Here is a 17277-nt window from a genome sequence, read left to right as displayed (position 1 = left end):
AGATAATTCCCCCTCTCCCATGAAAAGCATTCAGTGTATGATCCCACGCTTAAAAGAATGAAGTGATCAGTCCAGGAAAAGCTCTAGCCTTTGACCATTGTAACTGTAAATTGGCCCTTTACCTGGCAGGCAGTGTGGTGTGGTGGTCAGAGCACTGGACTGGACAGCCAGAAGATGTGGGTTCTGGTCCCCACTCAGCCATGATACCCACTGGGTGACTTAAGCAAGTCACTGCTTCACAGCCTAACCTACCTCACAGGGTTGTTGCGAGGATAAAATGAGGAGGAGAACCTTGTAAGCCATTGTGGATTCTTTGCAAGAAGAAAGGCAATATATAAATACCGATGATGATGATGATGATGATGATGTACAAGTAATGTCAATACCCTTTTACATTTCACACAGGTTCGGTCTCATGGACATTTCCTAAACTGGGTTATGTCTGGAATATAACCCTAAGCCGGGTTTTATTCTCTCTTCTTACGGGTCTGTATCTTTTAAACTGGGGGAAGAACTCTATTTTGAGTGGACTTGGACTGGAGAGTCCTGTGTAAGGCGGGCACAGGGCCCCCTACATGAAGCAGATCTACCTGGGCATAAAATGAGCGGCTAAATCCCTGGGCTGTGCCGCTTCAGCCCTCAAACCAGGACCGGTGCCTGCTGTTTTAATGTAGTTCCCTCTCTTGGCCAGAGCGGGGTGGCAGCACACAGACAAGGATCCTCTGGGAATTCCTCTCCTCACCTGTCACAGGCTGGAATCCTACCTGGAAACCTGTTCCCTGACAGGAAATGCACCTGTGACATTTCTACCTATTGTGCAGCTGTTAAACTTAGTGGCCTAGCAGTCCTTGCCAGAAAAGAAAAATTGGCGGCCCTGAGTAGTGATCCGGTAGCAGTTTTTCCAACCTGCAATGCTGACTGGTCCTTGTGAATGCTGGCCGAGCCCTGCTGACACAGCCCTTCATTTCCAGAGATGAGCAAGAGAAGCAGGCTATGAAATTCAGTCTGTTTCAATGACCTACTTAGCGTGAAATTGCAGTAAGTTTCAAAATGAGTCAGGTTTGTGCCTGGGCTGAGCCAAGCTGTATTCCAACCCAGCCAGAGAATCTGGCGCAATAGCATGGAGGAAAGGCACGTCCTCTTCTTTTCCAAGATGAAGAGGATTTTTTTTAAAGCATGGATGCTTATAAGCCAAAGGCCTAATTCACTGAAAACCTCATTTATCCACCTGTTCTTACCCTGCTTTCCCCACGGGCTCAAAGGTGTGGTGGCACTGTCCAGGTGGGACTTTAGGGCAGAATGAGCAGGAGACGCCATCCCAGAAATGATCTGCGTGGCTTACCATGTTTTGAATTAAGGGAAGTTATACATATTCCCATCTGAAGAGGGAGGATCACCATAAAAATGAAATCCAGAGTCTGAAATTACCTAATTACTGCAAAGGTGCACGAAGCAAAGATACACAGAGATGTTTACCAGCATGTTTGTAAGGGACAGTTGGCTAACACCTTTATTAAACCTAATTAAAACGTTGGGAAGAAGTGAGCAAGCTTTCAAGATCATCAGACTCCCTCATCAGGCTGGATATTAATCAAAACAGAACAAAACCAGGTGGCAGCTGGGCTGAGCAAAGGAGAAGAATACCATATCTATTTAGATATGGAAAGCTATATACATAGATGTGTTTATTTATTTAACTTCTATACTACCCAATAGCTGATGCTGTCTGGGTGGTTTATGACAAATGTTGTTAAGGAAAGTTAATAAATCAATAGCAAAATATCGCTGGTATAATATTCAGCCTCATTAAGAATTTGGATGGGCTCAAAAGCTTGCTCACTGCTTTGTGGCCTTTTGGTTCGGCATAATCAAGGTATTACCTGGATGACACCTTTGCTTTCTCTATTGACCAACACAGACACCTGCAATTTGGGGGCATGTGTGTGTATACACATCATATAACCCACATGGCTCAGTGTGATGTTCTCAGTCTGTTTCCTGGTTCTGAAGAAGGTGGATGCTACCTGTACAAGGTCCCCATGACAATAAACCGGTCAGTGCCCATGGGATGGCTCCTTTGTGGAGGCACGCATGGACTACAGGACGTGCTAAAAGAGCCAATGTGCTGTGGTGGTGAAGGGCATGGGACTGGGACTCAGACGATCCAGGTTCTAGTCCCTGCTCAGCCATGGAGCCAACTGGGTGACTTTGGGCCAGTCACAGACTCTCGGCCTAGCCTACCTCACAGGGTGGTTGTTGTGAGGATAAGAGTGAGAGGAGGAGGAGGAGAATTATGTGAGCCACTTAGAGCTCTTTAAAAGAAAAAAAATGGATATACCTAATTTTTTTAAAAATGAAATGGTTAGCTCTGCAGCAGTGAACTGCTTTTGGGTGATCTCCTCTCAAACTGCCCCTTCACCTCCATATCTCCAAGGCAGGAGGTGAGGGACCTGCACCTCACCAGAGGGTGAGCATCCTGGGCCATTGCCTGGGGCTGATGGGAACTGGAGTCAAATAACGTCTGGAGGTGTTGCGGCATGGCTTGCCTTCTTGCCACTTCAGTTGTTCCATAGACTGCTATGGACATTGTGTGGTGGGGGAAGCCACTTCTTCCAACAGAACTTCAGGGCCAGGCGAGGGGAGGTAATTCACCACGTACTGCCCACACGCAGCCAGCTGGAACATGCGAAAGGGGAGAAGTTACTACAGCACAAGGAATGAGCTTATATTCACCCTGAATCTTGCTTTCTATTAAAGCCTTATAATGTTCAGGATTAAGAGCCTTTGGACTCGCTTGCAGCTCCACCTACCCTGTACACTTTAGAGTCCAGGCGTCAGAGGTGATAATAGTTTTAGTAAAGGGACAAGAGTTTACTGTGCATAAATAGTGCAATTCCTGCACTGATCACTGGATGCCAGCACAATTGTTTTTTTGCATATTCCTTTTACATCACATTCTGGATATGTGATGTTTAGCAACCAATAGAGTAAACCTAAATGCCTAAACCAGATGAGAAGCAATTTGGGATAACCATCTTTAAAACCAGAAGGACTATCCTGTCCAGTACAGGAGGCTCCTTGCATGAGTCCTGAATGGGAAATAGAGAGGGAGGATCCCCAGACATATCATGTATTGTTAGGAATGTTTGATTTTGGCTGCAAAAAGTTCCATGTTGTAATTATTTCTCCCCAGAGACATGCAACTTATTGGCAAATACAGCCACTAAAAGTTCCTGAAGTAGCCCAGAGTTGAAATTGCTCCTGTCCTGTGGTGAACTACAAATTATTCACGGGCAACCAAGCCGGGAGGTTTGGCAAAGTTTCATCATTTCCTCTTTTTGATGTTGTTTTGGCAGCCAGGTTGTTTGGCAGAAATTGCAGAGGTAAATAAAGGTTGCAAAGCTATTTTCATGACTGCAGTAGCCACACCCAAAGTTCCCAAGCTTGGCTTGAAAAACTGTGGTAAGATGGAGCCATAATTAATATGGTATGGTGTCCGTATTTTCTTCTGTTTAAATTCTTAGTGGTTTTGCTGCCAAGCATCTTGCTCCTGGCAGGAAGGTAAGGAATAAAATGCAGCAGCTTGTGTGAAAATTGTGGCTTTGACAGAAACTACTAGTATCAGGAGTGGTCAGACAGTGAAAGTAAAATTTCTCTGTGTGAAGGTTCCTGCTACAATTTTCAAAGAGCCTTTAGGGTTCCATCTCTTTTTCCTGGCCATGTTTCTGTGCCTTTAAGAGCAGCCTGAAATGCAGAAATTTACCTGCTGACGCATTCCCCATATCTCTCCCACTATGCCAGAAAATGCCAACTGACAGGTGCCAAAGGCACTGGACCAGTCAGAAAAGGTGGCACCTTTAATTGTGCATAGCTGCATTTACTTCAGTTGATTTCATGGCTTGTGTGGCCTTAGAAATGAGCTCTTTGTTAAGACATCGGTTCTCAAATTGACCTTATCTAAGGGAGGGCCCATAACTCACTGGCAAATGGCTTGTTTTGTATGTCAAGGGTATCAAATGCAAATCTCTGGAAACATACAGTATTGCTAAATTCTTTGGGGCCGTGATAGGTGCCCAAAGACAGATCCTGAGGTAATGCACTTCTACCTAGCTGGACAAAAGACAAAGTCTAGGAATGCCACTTATTCAAGATGACTGTTATGAACTATGGTAGCAGTATATTGTGTTGAAGTACTTACTAATCCAACTGGGGTTTTATGACAGATAACTTTTAATGTATTCTCTTCTTTTTTAAAAAATGTATTTATCTATTTGAATGGAGCTGGTCTTTGACTGTAATAAAGTTTTTATCTTTCTGTCTAAGTCTCTGGAATCTCCTGTTAAAAAGAGCCAGTAGAAGATGGCAGAGAAGTCCTTTTGGCACTTAAGACCTTGGAGATGGACTAGAGGGACAAAAAGTTTACTCTGGCAAAGGGAAGTTTCCTGTGTCCATGCTCGTGAATGGGAACCCACCCAGCTCAGGGGTGCACAACCCCTTTAGCACTGATTGCTGGACACTGTGTTGGCTGGGGGTCCAGTGGTCGTGCATGCATGCTGGTCCTCCTCCAGGTGCCTTCTCAGAGGAAGGCTTGGAAGGTGGCAACAAGGGAGAATCCCTTCCTGGTGGTGCCCTTCCACTTTTACAGAGATCTTCCTGAGGAGGCCTGCCTGGTGCCAACACAGTTAACTTTCCAGGGCAATGCAGGAAGGCAATGCAATAATAAGAGGATGAGGTTTTAATCCAGTCTTGATTTTTTTCTTGCTGATTGTTTAAAATTGTTTCCAGATCTGTGTATCTCTCTGTTGTATACTGCTGTCATGGGCCCAGTTGAGACCCCAAAGGTTCTGCTCCCCTCGTCTGGCCAGAATGCCACACCGGATATGGATGTATTGAACTGGACTGGTAAGGCTGCATCATCTGTCCTACATATGCTCAGGCCACTGAAACAGCCCTTCAGGTAACCAGTGAGACTATGCTAGAACTACAGCTACTGATGACACTGCTGACGATGTAGGCACTTGTACATGAGAGCCTAGAGTAATTTAAAGGTCGGACAGATTTAGCCTAGCCAAGAGCCTGAATGTTGCCAGGCATGTCTTGGAGGACGTGGTCTGTGCAGGCACAGACTATGAGTGGGCGTGAACACTGTGTGGCAAGCCCTCCAAATTGACTTGCAAAGGAATGAAGAGAGCCATAATAAAGCTGCTGTAGTGATGGCCAAGTGCTAAGAGAAAAGCAGACGTAAGAGCCCAGACAACTGACTGACTGCCAATTACATCCTGCCTCCTTGAAACACTGGCAACTACTTTTCAAGAGTTTCATCCTTGTCTTCTCCTTGATTGGGTGGTTGGTAACAGACTCCAATCATTATGATCCTTGTTTTCCTTGCTCCATTTATATTAATCCAGATGCTCTTGATGGGACTACTAAGCTCATCCTCCTGTATTTCTGTGCAGAGATATGTATCTTAAACATATATTGCTACTCCACTTCCCTTTCTGTTCCTCCTGTTTTTCTTGAACAAGTTAGAACCTTCATTTGTTGAATTCCAGTCATGGGAGTCATTTATTTACCTATTTATCACATATGTAGGCTGTTCCGTAGCCAGAGGTTCTTTGGGTGGCTCACAGTGCAATATTATCCCACCAAGTTTCAGTTATACCTGTCAGGTCATATCTACCCTCCCTGTAATCAGAGTTTGTTTCCCATACACCAGGCACTAGTATATAAATGTTGAGGACCATGTGCATTATATTCCAGCTTCTTCCTATATTTTCAGAGGACTATTCTTGGGCACTGTTAGAGCTGCTCTCTGTTGTGGTGCATAAGCCTTTGTCTGTTGTTACGCCCAGGTATACTTCTCCCTCCCTTGTAGAATTCAGTTTAAAGCCCTCTTGATAAACTTCTTCATGCTGTAGACAAACACATTCTTTCCAGTCTTTGTAAGGTGCAGCCCATCCCTTGCCAGCAGTCCATTCCGGGAAATGTAGCCCATGGCCCTGAATCCAGATCTCTCACACTGGCACCATCTTCATAGCCAGACATTCATCTGGTGTCTTTTTCTTTCCCTGTCTAATCCTCTTCCAAGAACTGGAAGGATTGAAGAGAAAACTATCTGGGGCCTAAAGTTCTTGACTTTCCCACCTAAAACTTCAAAGTTTGATGCGATTTCTTCAAAGCTTCACTTGGCAGGGTCATTTGTTCCCATATGTATAAGTAGGATGGGATGTGTGTCAGCTCGGGTTTCTTCTCTTGTGTCCCAGCTTGCTGTTGCACTTCTAGCTTCTGTTTTACACTTAGCTGTTGCAGTTCTGCTGCTCTGTCTAAAAATCTCTTCTTTTATTCCCTTGCATGTGTAGGCCATGTTGACCTTAGGCAAGAAAACAAACATTGCACAGACCTTACAGGTCACCACTGCTGGAGAGCCTCCTTGGTCCACACTTTCTGCTACCTTTCTGATTCTACCTTGCTCCTGTAGTAACAAGCAGAGCTATCTCCTATCTTCACTATCTCCTATCTTCACTAAAGGTTAACATGACAGTTCTACCAGTAAATGGGAGTGTGCCACAAGGAAGGGGGGGAACTATGGGGAGGGGGAGGAGAAGGAGAAGGAGTAAGGGACCTTCCCCTTGTCCTGCCTCACCAAAATCCTGTAAGCTTTCCCTGTGCTCTCATTCTCTGGAACCTTGGTTGCTTGTACCCAATAGTCCCTAGACCAGTTGGGACAGCTTTCTCTGATCTGCTCAGCTAGGGGTCAGGAACCAGAAACCATCCAGTCCAAAGCAGCTAGAGATCAATTTTTTGCCCATCCCCAGCTTAGGGAAGACACACTGGTCAAGAGGCTACCAAAGAACTTTATCATCTCTCCCAATAAGAACAGAGCAGCCGTGGGTAATTCTGGACTTTACCTAGATACATTTAGGTCCAGCACCAGCTAGCTACTCAGCCACATACCTTGCACATTAATCTATTTGATGTAGCAACTGTAAAAGGCGGGCTCCTATTTCTGTATCGAACAAGAACCTCCTAAGTACTGAAAAGATCTTCTGAAAACAGGACAAAAACGGTATTTGCATATGTTTATATATGCTCTAAGGTCTGCCACTGTGTGTCTCTAAAGGACCCTGTCTCCTACAGGCATGGAAAGGGATGTCCCATAAGAGATACCAGCATATCTCTTTTGTATGTCACATTGTCAATTACCTGATCATACTGAAATGCCTTGAAATAAAAAAAACCCACTTCTGTAATTACTTATTTGTACACGTCGGATTTGAAGACGTTCTACAGCAGGGGTGCAGAGCCTCTTTCAGCCCAAACATAGATTTGGAATAGTCCTGGAACAAGGATTCACTAGATGGGCCAGCAATTAAGCCACATGAATGCGTCCTCCTGCATAAATGCCATAAATGTGCAAACCCCAGGCACTGAGAATAATTAGCCAAGATAAAAAAGTATGCCTTAAAACATGGCAACACTCTGTTCTTTTCATTTGCATCTTTAGTTTTAAGGTATGCATTCCTGCCATGCTCACTTGCAGCCCTGAGGGTTAGGAAACAGTGTTGCTCTTTTAACGATCCCCATAAGTTGATCCAGAAAACCAGGACTGTAAAAGCTGACATTTGCAGTCCTAGATCATTAATCACCTGGATGGCCATTTTAAATTCACAAAGCAGTCCTTGGTTGAATGTCCTGCCCCATTTTTGGATGCAGGGACCAAATCTCCCCCTTCCTGAAGAATGTGGTGCTAGGTGGAAGGATCCACTGGCACGAGCTAAATGAGTATTAGGCTGGTCCCTGGCCCACTGTGTGGGTGCCTGCACAGCTTCTCCATCAGAAGACTGGGGTTTGGTAGCTTCGTTTTCGCTTTCAGTCCTTGCTCTCCTCACAACGTTGCGCTGGAGATTGCATTGGTTTGGTAAGGTGTGGAGAAAGCAAATGGTGATTGCCAGGAGGCTGCCTCTCAGGATCTTAGCAGCACCCTATAGTTAGAAAGACAGAAGCCCCACTGTTTTGCCGGCCTCAGAGGTAGCACTCCTCATACTTAACCTTGAGGGGGCCTGTCCATATAGGGAGGGGTGGCTTCCTGAGGGTATCTCCAACCCAGAGTAGCCCTGAATAATGATTAAAAATAATAAAGTAGCTACAACACCAGTTTGGTGTGTGACATAATCTAAGCATTGCAGCAGCTATTTTCATAACCTAGGCTAGGTTTATACATAACCACATGTATAAATTGTACTGTCCACCTATTAAGCATCTGGGGCAATGTACCAAAAAAAATCAAAGAGCTAATTTTAAAAAAAAGCAAGCAAAAGTCCAATGAAAAAGTACCATTTTCCTCTCCATCTAAAAGTGACCAGGGTGCAGCTACCAAGAAGGCCCTGTCTCTAGTGCCCAACAGCCTAGCCGTTCTAGGGAATGAGACCTATAACAGACTTTCCAGTTATAGGCATGCTCACATGGAAGGGGATGATCTTACAAATATCCTGCCCCTCTCCTAACCCTAACCCACCTGGGGCTTGCGGGAGTTGTAGGCCTCTTTTCTGTCTAAACTTGCACAGCATTGCACCTTAAAACAATGAAAATAAAATACAGTAGGTGGTTAGCTTTAGGGTTCCAGTGACAAGCTTTAGAGGAAACTAGTGGTGTGCTTGAAATTGTTTTTTCAATAGAGGTCCCATCTGCTGATCTCAAATTCTACTACCACTACACTCACCTTGTTTCTGTAAAAGTTTGTGCTCTGATTCTAAAAGACTGGAACTCCTGATCACTGGAACTCCTGACTGCAGCTGGTGACCATGCCAGCTGGCTGGGATGTGGCCAGGAAAGAAGCAATTACCCGTGGGGTTTGGCCCACTGCCAAGTGATTGCCAAAATTGTGCAAGTAGACTGTGCAACCGAGCCAATGCATTTCTGGTCTGTGTCTCCTATTTATCGCGAGCTTTGGTACCCAGCAGGTTGCTCAATCACATTTCAAGTTCATGTTGGGGACAGTCAGCAAGGGAAAAGGGATGCCTTCTCGCACCAATTGTTGTTCCAACTTTTTTACTTTCAATTATTCATTTTAGCAAAGATACACCAGTTGAGTAATCTCTGAAAGTCAGCTCTGGAAATCCAATGTGTGGATAGTGCTATTCTATGATTTAGTCACTAGCTGGCACTGGATGGAGTTGCAAGAGTTATAAGTTTTCCTGTTTCTGTTCTTGGAAAAAGAAACAAAAAGTACTTGGCTAGTTTCCTCTAAGCTTGGGGTGTGCAACCTGCAGCCCCCCAAGTATTCTCTGAGGACCTCAGGGGTACCTGAATCCCCCCACTCCCAATTTGCCCAATCCCTGCACTCTCCATTCCTTCTCCCAGAGATCTGCTGCAGACTGCTCTTTACCCAGCACTGCTGGCCGCAAGGAAATTCTGTATCAGGATCTCTGAGGGCTGGCTGTGCATGTGCGTATGAATGGATGTGCATGTTTGGATACAAGCAGGTGTAAGTGTGCAAGGGCCTCTGTGTGTACCTGTGTGCACTTGGTTCCCCCAGGGCAGCATAGGCACCCAAAGGGTTCTGCACGCCTGCTCCACAGCACCTTGCACTTTGCAACAGATTCTGGGTCACATGCTAGTGGGCACAATCAGTTTGTGCCAGGCACTTATCTAGAACAGTGATTCCCAACCTGGGGTATGCACACCCCAGGGGTACGAACCAGGACATTTAGGGGTAAATGAAAAATACCCCCTGAATAATGGTGGGGAAAGGCACATACATCAACAGGGAAGACAAAAAACAAGTCACAAGTTATGAAATTAATTGGATGTTATGATGACTGTTGGAGTGGGTTTTCTTCATTCCTTCACTTTGTTATTTTGGTGAATGGTGGGAAGTCCCACCATTGCAAACAATGTGCTGCAGACACACCCTCACAGGCTCATGGAGGAGCAAATTGTTGCTTTGGTAAATATTTCACTAACATAAGGGGATGCCCCCCTGGGTTTAGAGGACAACTTGCCCCATAAATAAGTTGCATCTCATTGGCATGATCTCTGGTTTGCTCTTCCTGCCCTGGCTTGCCAGAAATACAATAATGTCCTGCTCCACCATAAAGCAAAGCCCAAGATAATGTTCTGTTTTGACATATATGCATACTGGGTATACGTGCAAGCACAAGCATGAATATTTAGTGTGGTTGGGTGTGAGCAGTGATGGACCAGATTGTCAAGGAGCTACAGAAAAGGAAGGACATCTGCTGTGAACAGTGTCTTCTTTTAAAGCTCTTGTATACTATCCTGCCCTAAAGTGAGGTGGGCCTGGGAAGGGAACCTGCTGGAATCCTGCTGCCAGTCAGAGCTAGCAATACTGGGCTACATGGACCGAGGGTCCAAGTCAGCAAGAGGCAATTTCCTGTGCTCCTAAGAACTCAGACCAGACAACAGCAAGAGATGTGGGCAATATTCATTTCAACCTTCCACAGCCTGGAATTTGCCAGATATGTTGTTATTCTTGTTGTTATTGCTATTGTTAATAATAATATTAAGATTACTAAAGTCCATTTCTATCTTGCTGTTTTTCCACTTGCAAGGAACTTAAGACAACTCTCCACTTTAAACTCGTAATAAGCCTGCAGAGTAGATCAGGCTCAGAGTCCTTGGCTGGCTCTCTGCTAGAATGCAGCTCCCCTCTGAAGGGCACCAAGTGGAGAAAAGCTCGCCCACCCCAACCAATGATAGTAGCTCTCCAGGGACTTTCTGAGAAGTGTTTCCATTTCTCTCCCTCGGGGGAATAATTTAGTCACAGTCCTGGGGGAGGGGAGCCTTAAGTTCCACCATGGCATCTCTTAAGAGGTGTCCAGGTCCTGCAATGAACCTACCTCTGATCTTTGGACACTTAAAGTATGAGGTAGCAACAATGGCGACAAAAAATTGTGTATCGTTTTCCCAGTGAATCTGCCCATTTCAAAGCCTCACTTGATAAAAGCAGTGAAAGAACCATTTGGAAAGCTCCAGGCATCCTGGCCCAAATGCAAGCATGATCATTTTGAACTTGCAGGTGACTTAGGTGATTTGCAGGTGAGAGATGGCAGTTCCTTTGGGGTCAGATAGGGGACGTAAGAATGGTTGTAAGTAAAAAGAAAATGAAATAGAGTGTCTTCCTTCTTTCCTTTTTGATTTGGTAAGAAAGTTTCCTGCTACTGACATTAGGCCAGCTTATATAAAAATGTTTTTCTGCTTCTCCTCATATAACATGTAGGTAGATTAATTAGTTGCGTGGCCAACATCAGATCTTGATAAACAGTTAGGAAGAAAAACCAGCTCATCAGAATTAAAACTACAGAGTTTCTTTTTCCCAAAGCCTGAGAATAAATTGCAGGCATGGCGCCAGCGCCTGGCAAGATGGGGCAGATGCCAGGGCCCACAACATGGATATCAATCTCACTTTTTATATAAAACTTTTTAAAAAAACTTTTTATTGCCTATTTTGTGTGTGGAAGGGATGACCCAAGCAGCAGCAGTGACTGCTGTCTTCCTTATCCCACATGCCTCTGAGCACCTTTCCTGACTAGGGTGGCCACTTATGAAAGGCTAAAAAGGGGGAGAAGCATCCCCCAAAATGAGGTCAGAAAAGGATGGAGATATGAATATGATTCACATTTAGCAATTTATAGGTATAGATACAAATTTAGAGAGAACTATTATAATTTAAATAGCAATGGAGTCCATCTTACCTGTGTGCCTGCCTGTTCAGTCTCTTGTCTAGGTGTTCTTTGCCAGTGGGCAACAGTCATTAGTATGTTACCTTTCATTGGGAACTGGACAGGAAAGCCCTTTGAACAGAGACATTCCTGAGCAGGAGAGGACACCTGGCCACCCTGTGGCCCTGACATACCCTGCACAGGGGGAGAGCCCGGCAGGGATTAGGAGTGATGGAGAGGGTGGGAGACGGAGCCACACAGCTGGTGCTTCTCTTCCCACTGATGGAGCTCTGGGCTGCTGGGCCTTTGCTGCTCCCAGCAAGCCCACCATCCCTGCCGCCCTCACCCCAGCCCATCCACCCTCTCTCTCTGTGCTGGTGAGCTTTGGGATTGGGGCACCGGGGGACACCTTGCCAAGGGCCCCTCAGCCCTGCAGACTGGCTTCGGGTGGAAAGAGTTGGCTTGTTCACACGGTCTCTTGCACACCTGTGCACTTTTACTCAGGGTCAGCAGTGAAAGATGATGACAAAAGGATGGTTCCCAGCCATGGGGCTGAGGTCAAGATACAGGGTTTGCAAGATGCCTGCATTAGATCTGGCTCAATAAGGACTGGCCCTCTAACTGATTAAGAGTACCAACTCGTACATATTTACCAAAAACTGAATTGTACTGACTTCAATGGGGCTTCTTCCCAGGTATGTGGGTATGGGATTGAAGCCTAAAGTGAAATGCACAATGTCACATTGTAGGTAGGTGCCTTTCTGGAAGTGGGGTGGCCATATATCCTACTTGATGGAGGACAGTCCTCTATCTGAAAACAACCTCTATTGAAGGGCAGCCCAATCTATATCTGCTTTAAGGAAGAAGAGCCAACAGATGGGAGAATTGGCGCTGCCCCAAACACAAAGTACCTGGAGAGCAGACTGTGTCAGATACAGACCACCTGGACATGGAGTTCCACATTAGGGCGAGGTGCATGTCTTCCCATTAAATGTGAGTCATTATTTCTAAATTATTTTGAATACAAATTAGCATAGTCAAAGTTTATGCAAATCAGTTCCTTTGCCATCTTCTTATGGGGTGACACATTTCCTCTTTCTCAACAAAGCATGAATAGCCTCCCTCTCTGAAAATGTAGGGTAGCATACATAAGGTAATAAACAAAAGCTACCATTCATGAACAGATGGAAAGATTGCCATTTTCTTTTCCACTCTCTGCAATTTCTTTCTTTCTTTATTATATTTATAACCTGCCCTTTTCCTGCAAGGAATGCAAAGTGGCTTACACAGTCCTCTTCCTCTCCATTTTATCATCACAACACCCCTGTGAGGTAGGTTAGGCTACAACTCAGTGCCTGGCCCAGTCAATCTGTGAGCTTCATGGCTGAGTGGGGACTAGAACCTGGATCTCCAAAGTCTCTAGGCTGGCACACTCACCACTACATCATGCTGATGCTCAGCCAGTATCAAACCAACCTTAAAATATGCAAAATGCCCTTGATTTGCAAATGATCTGATTAAAAATTTACCCCTCTGATTGCAGCCCTCTGGATTCTTAATTGAGACTCTTTCTCACTCAATGCAGTAGGGAGGTCAATTCTGAGTAACCCTCTGATGGAATGTGCTGCACAGTGTTTACCGAGGGACTTTCTTCTCACCACTTTAAATGCATTAGACAGGTATTGAGACTCTTGGCAGCCATTCAAAGCTTCATTCCAATAAGAAGGCTCGGTCACGGCACGGTGCATGTGACTGAGAGGACCTAGCCCCCTAACGCTGCTGCTCTTCTCTCTCCCTTTGCATGACTTGCGACTTGGCTCCTTGACCCTTAGGAAGAAACAGTCACAGCCTCCTTCTCCAGCTCCCCTGGGGGCCACAGTCCCTCACAGTGCCCCCTAGCAAGACTTCAGCACAAACTCCCCATTTGGGCTCTTGCAAAGCAAGTGCCACTGTGAAAGAACAGACATTAAATGGATGAAGGGAGAAGTAAAGACATGTCGGCTCCCTCTTCCTTCCCTGAGATTCACCTCTTGAGCCATTTTCAGCAGCCCAGGGCTGGTCCAGGTGGCACACCTGCACAGCACAAGGCTTCCCAAACCTGTTCCCCCAAGTACCTGTTAGCCAGGGATTCCGACGCTATGAGCTCTGTGCCTTCCACCGGTGTGCCATCTGCTGAACGCAGCCGATCGGTTTCGCTTTGCTCCTCTCCTCTCGCCAGGCCAGTCTCCGATCCCCACTGCGGAGTTGCTGGGCTTCCAGTAGCTACTGCTCGCATTGGCCCACACACCTCACAGGTTCCCACCCCGTGCAGTCCTCTGCAGTTTTGGAATTCCTTGCATGCTGACAGCTGGGGAGCCGGTCCTGCTGGTTTCCTGTGACGTCGCTGCTCTGTTTTCTCTAACTCAGCAACCCCCAGAGAAAGTGGTGCCTCCCCAGACAGGCCTTTCTCACCACAACTGGCTGTGGATTCTGCTTCAGCTCGTCCTACTTCCTCCTCCTCCCCCCGGGTCATTGTGATCCATATCTCATAGCGGATCTTGGCTGCGCTGTGTTTATCAGCCCCTGCTACCTCCGGAAGCCAATCCATAGATGAGTTTGTGGCAGCCGTCCTAGGTGGGCTTGTGGGAGCTCTGCCGATGTGCTCAGAGATGGATTCTCCAAGGCCACTGCTGAGGCTCAGGTTCTCAGGCTCCTCTGGAACAGCAGAGTGGGAAGCCTCTGGAGCGAAGCACTCTTCAAATTCTCTTTCGGCCCACCTGGAGCGAGGCTTTGGGGCCTTGCAGGTTTCCTCCTGGGCAGAAGGGAACTTGAGTGCATCTCCTTTAACTTCAGGAGTTGTCAGACAATGCAGAGAAGAGCTACTGATGGAGAAGGACTCTTCCCAAGAGATCCCATCTCCCCAGCAGAGCAAAGAGTCTGAGGAGGAGGAAGGGACTGGGCCGGTCCCCACGGAATCTGTTAAACTCGGTTGAGAAAAAGACTTGGATCTCTCTGGTTGCCCCGTTTCACTGGCAGCAGGGCAAGAGCCAGGCCTGCTTCTCAGGTCTGCGTGGCTGCCTACTGCGGGTCTCTGAAGTCGCCCCAGGGCCTGAGGTTTGCTCACCAGCTTCCCAGAATGCTCTGAGAGCTGAGGCTGGCTGCTGCGTTGCTTGCGCCAGGGCAGGCTCCCAACCCTGTGCAGAAGGCCTCTCCTCCAGAGATTGGGCTCCGAGTAGCTGAGAGCATGGGTCTGTCAGATGGAAAGGGAGACCGTGAGAAGACTGCGAGGGCCAAACGGACAGGCTCCTGTCTGTGGATAACTGGAGACAGTAGAAACAGAAGCCAGGAGTGCCCAAGCACTTGGCCCATGGACAGCAATCCCACTTTGCATGTGCATCGGAAGAGCTCCTGCATATAAAGGTCTGTCCAGTCCAAGTCTGGTTTATGTACAATGGTTAAAAAATGCATCAGGAGGGGCCCAAAGCTGGTGACCAGGCAGCAGATTTTCGGGCACCTTAATTTTCCTCCATCCTGACATCTTCACATTGGCCAAAGATTCCAGAGCAGCACTGCCCTACTTGGCGAATGGCTGGGGATTATGGGAGTTGCAGTCCCACAGTCTGGTTGGGGATGGCTGTTTAAGAGAGCCTGGAGATGACACAGTAGGGGGAGGGGGTGCTCCGGCTACAAGATTTCTGCTGTAGATGCCAGCCTTCTCTTACATGGAAGGCGAGACCATACAAGAAGCTCTATGCTGCTCATGTGTACATTGCTTTATATGCACATCTGTTGCAACACCTGGAGGAGGGAACCCACAATAGACTAACAAATCAATCTGCAAAGGTAGCTTTTTTCCTCGCCTCCCCCCTGCATGTGCCAGTGTTAACCAGATAAAAGTGCATTATTTCCATGTTTAGATAGGAAGAATATCTACAGCTGCTGGGAGTTGCGGACATTTTTTAATGTTTAAACCAATCTAAAATCATGCCATAAAAGGGCTTCCAAAGGGTAGGAAAGCCCAGTTTTTCTAAAGCTTCTCAGCTTGATCACCTGGAGGCAATTTTTGCACACCATAGACAACCACTCTAGTGACTATTCACATGTCTGGATGTCATTTGGCATACGGAAGCAAATTTTTACTTGAAATTTGCAGTATTAGCAAAAGGATGCACACAAAGCGTATGGGAAAGCACAGTACCACAACCCTCCCTTAATTTCCATGTGTAGAAGCCATATGACTAAGAACCCAGATTTCCATCTAAAACAGATAAATTGTCTTACACTGGTCCAACTTGATCCAATCCTATTCATGTCCATCAAGGGAACTGCATCACTGGGACTGCCATCTGGGCACATACGTATTAGATTGCACTATAAGAAATTGAATCCCATTTTCCACCCATTTATTTTGTTTGGTTTTATGAATTAAATATACCTGCCCCACCTTTCAGTGCAATTCCTCAGGACCATTGTCTCCAGCAAGATCTGCATTTAGATCTTTGGAGCCAGGGTTATATACCCTCGAGATGCTGAGAACTCAGTTCAGATTTGACTAAACCGTAAATCACAGCACGGCGATTCACACTGGCTTGGGGTTACTGAGAGCTGGAAAGTCCAGTTGGAAAGTTGCTTTAAAGTTTCAAAGCTGAAAGTTATCACAAAGAACTATCAGCTCTAGTTCTACCTTTAGGGTTCTGAAAACTGTTTAAAAAGAAAAAGAAAATGAAACAAACTCAGCTGACCTTTGGGGAAGGATTTAAATGGCAAAGCTAATCCTCAAGATCAGTTTATTTGGCAACTGTGTCAGTTTTTTCCCAGGGGAAAAAAAACTGGTAACTGTTTATAGTTAGAAGGTTTGTTGCTGTTGCTAGCTGTGAAGTTGCATCAGACCCATCCAGACCCCATGGGCAACATTCCTAGATAGAAGGTTACAAATCTGAATTATTGCTCTGTGCTCCTATAATTGTGCAGCAGATATTGAGAAGATGCAGACTAACTGTTCCCCTTACATACAGTGTTTCTATTTGCAAGGAGGTTTTTATATGAAGACACAATCAAACATATGATCCTCCACCCCTAGTCATAAAAAAAGGAGGCCTTGGAATCCTAAACCATATGAAGACCAGTTCTGCTAACATAGGAAACCCCAATTCTGTTCCAAGAAATCTCAAAATTCTGCAGTCAAAACTGATAAAATATATACATCTTTAAAAAACTACTTTCTGGTTAGTGTATTTGATATTAAAAGTTGAAATTACTTTTAAAGAATCATTCATGGTTAGGAAGAAAAACACAATGCAGTAAAAGTGTTAGATTGTTCCTGTAATGGTACATTTTGTTCCATATAACTGTATATCTGTTTCAAATTATGGAATTTTGCTGAAATTTTGTATTGCAGTTTTATATTTTTTTTCTTGAAGTCACCTTGGGAAGGCAGTTTGTCCTCAAGGCAACCTGGAAATACTTTAAACAACAAACCGACCGCAAAATAATACAGTAGTGTAGGAAGGGGGAAATGTGAAGACAAGAGAGGACAAGCTCTTACTGAACAAAGGAGCTCCATCTCCTACAACCTTTAAAAATACCCTTTTATGTATTTTCAATCATGAGGACTACC

This window comes from Varanus komodoensis, unplaced genomic scaffold (genome assembly GCF_004798865.1).
Source record: "Varanus komodoensis strain SLA01 unplaced genomic scaffold, ASM479886v1 scaffold29_1, whole genome shotgun sequence".
In the NCBI taxonomy this organism is placed as follows: Eukaryota; Metazoa; Chordata; class Lepidosauria; order Squamata; family Varanidae; genus Varanus; species Varanus komodoensis.
Note: the sequence above shows the minus strand (reverse complement) of the source record.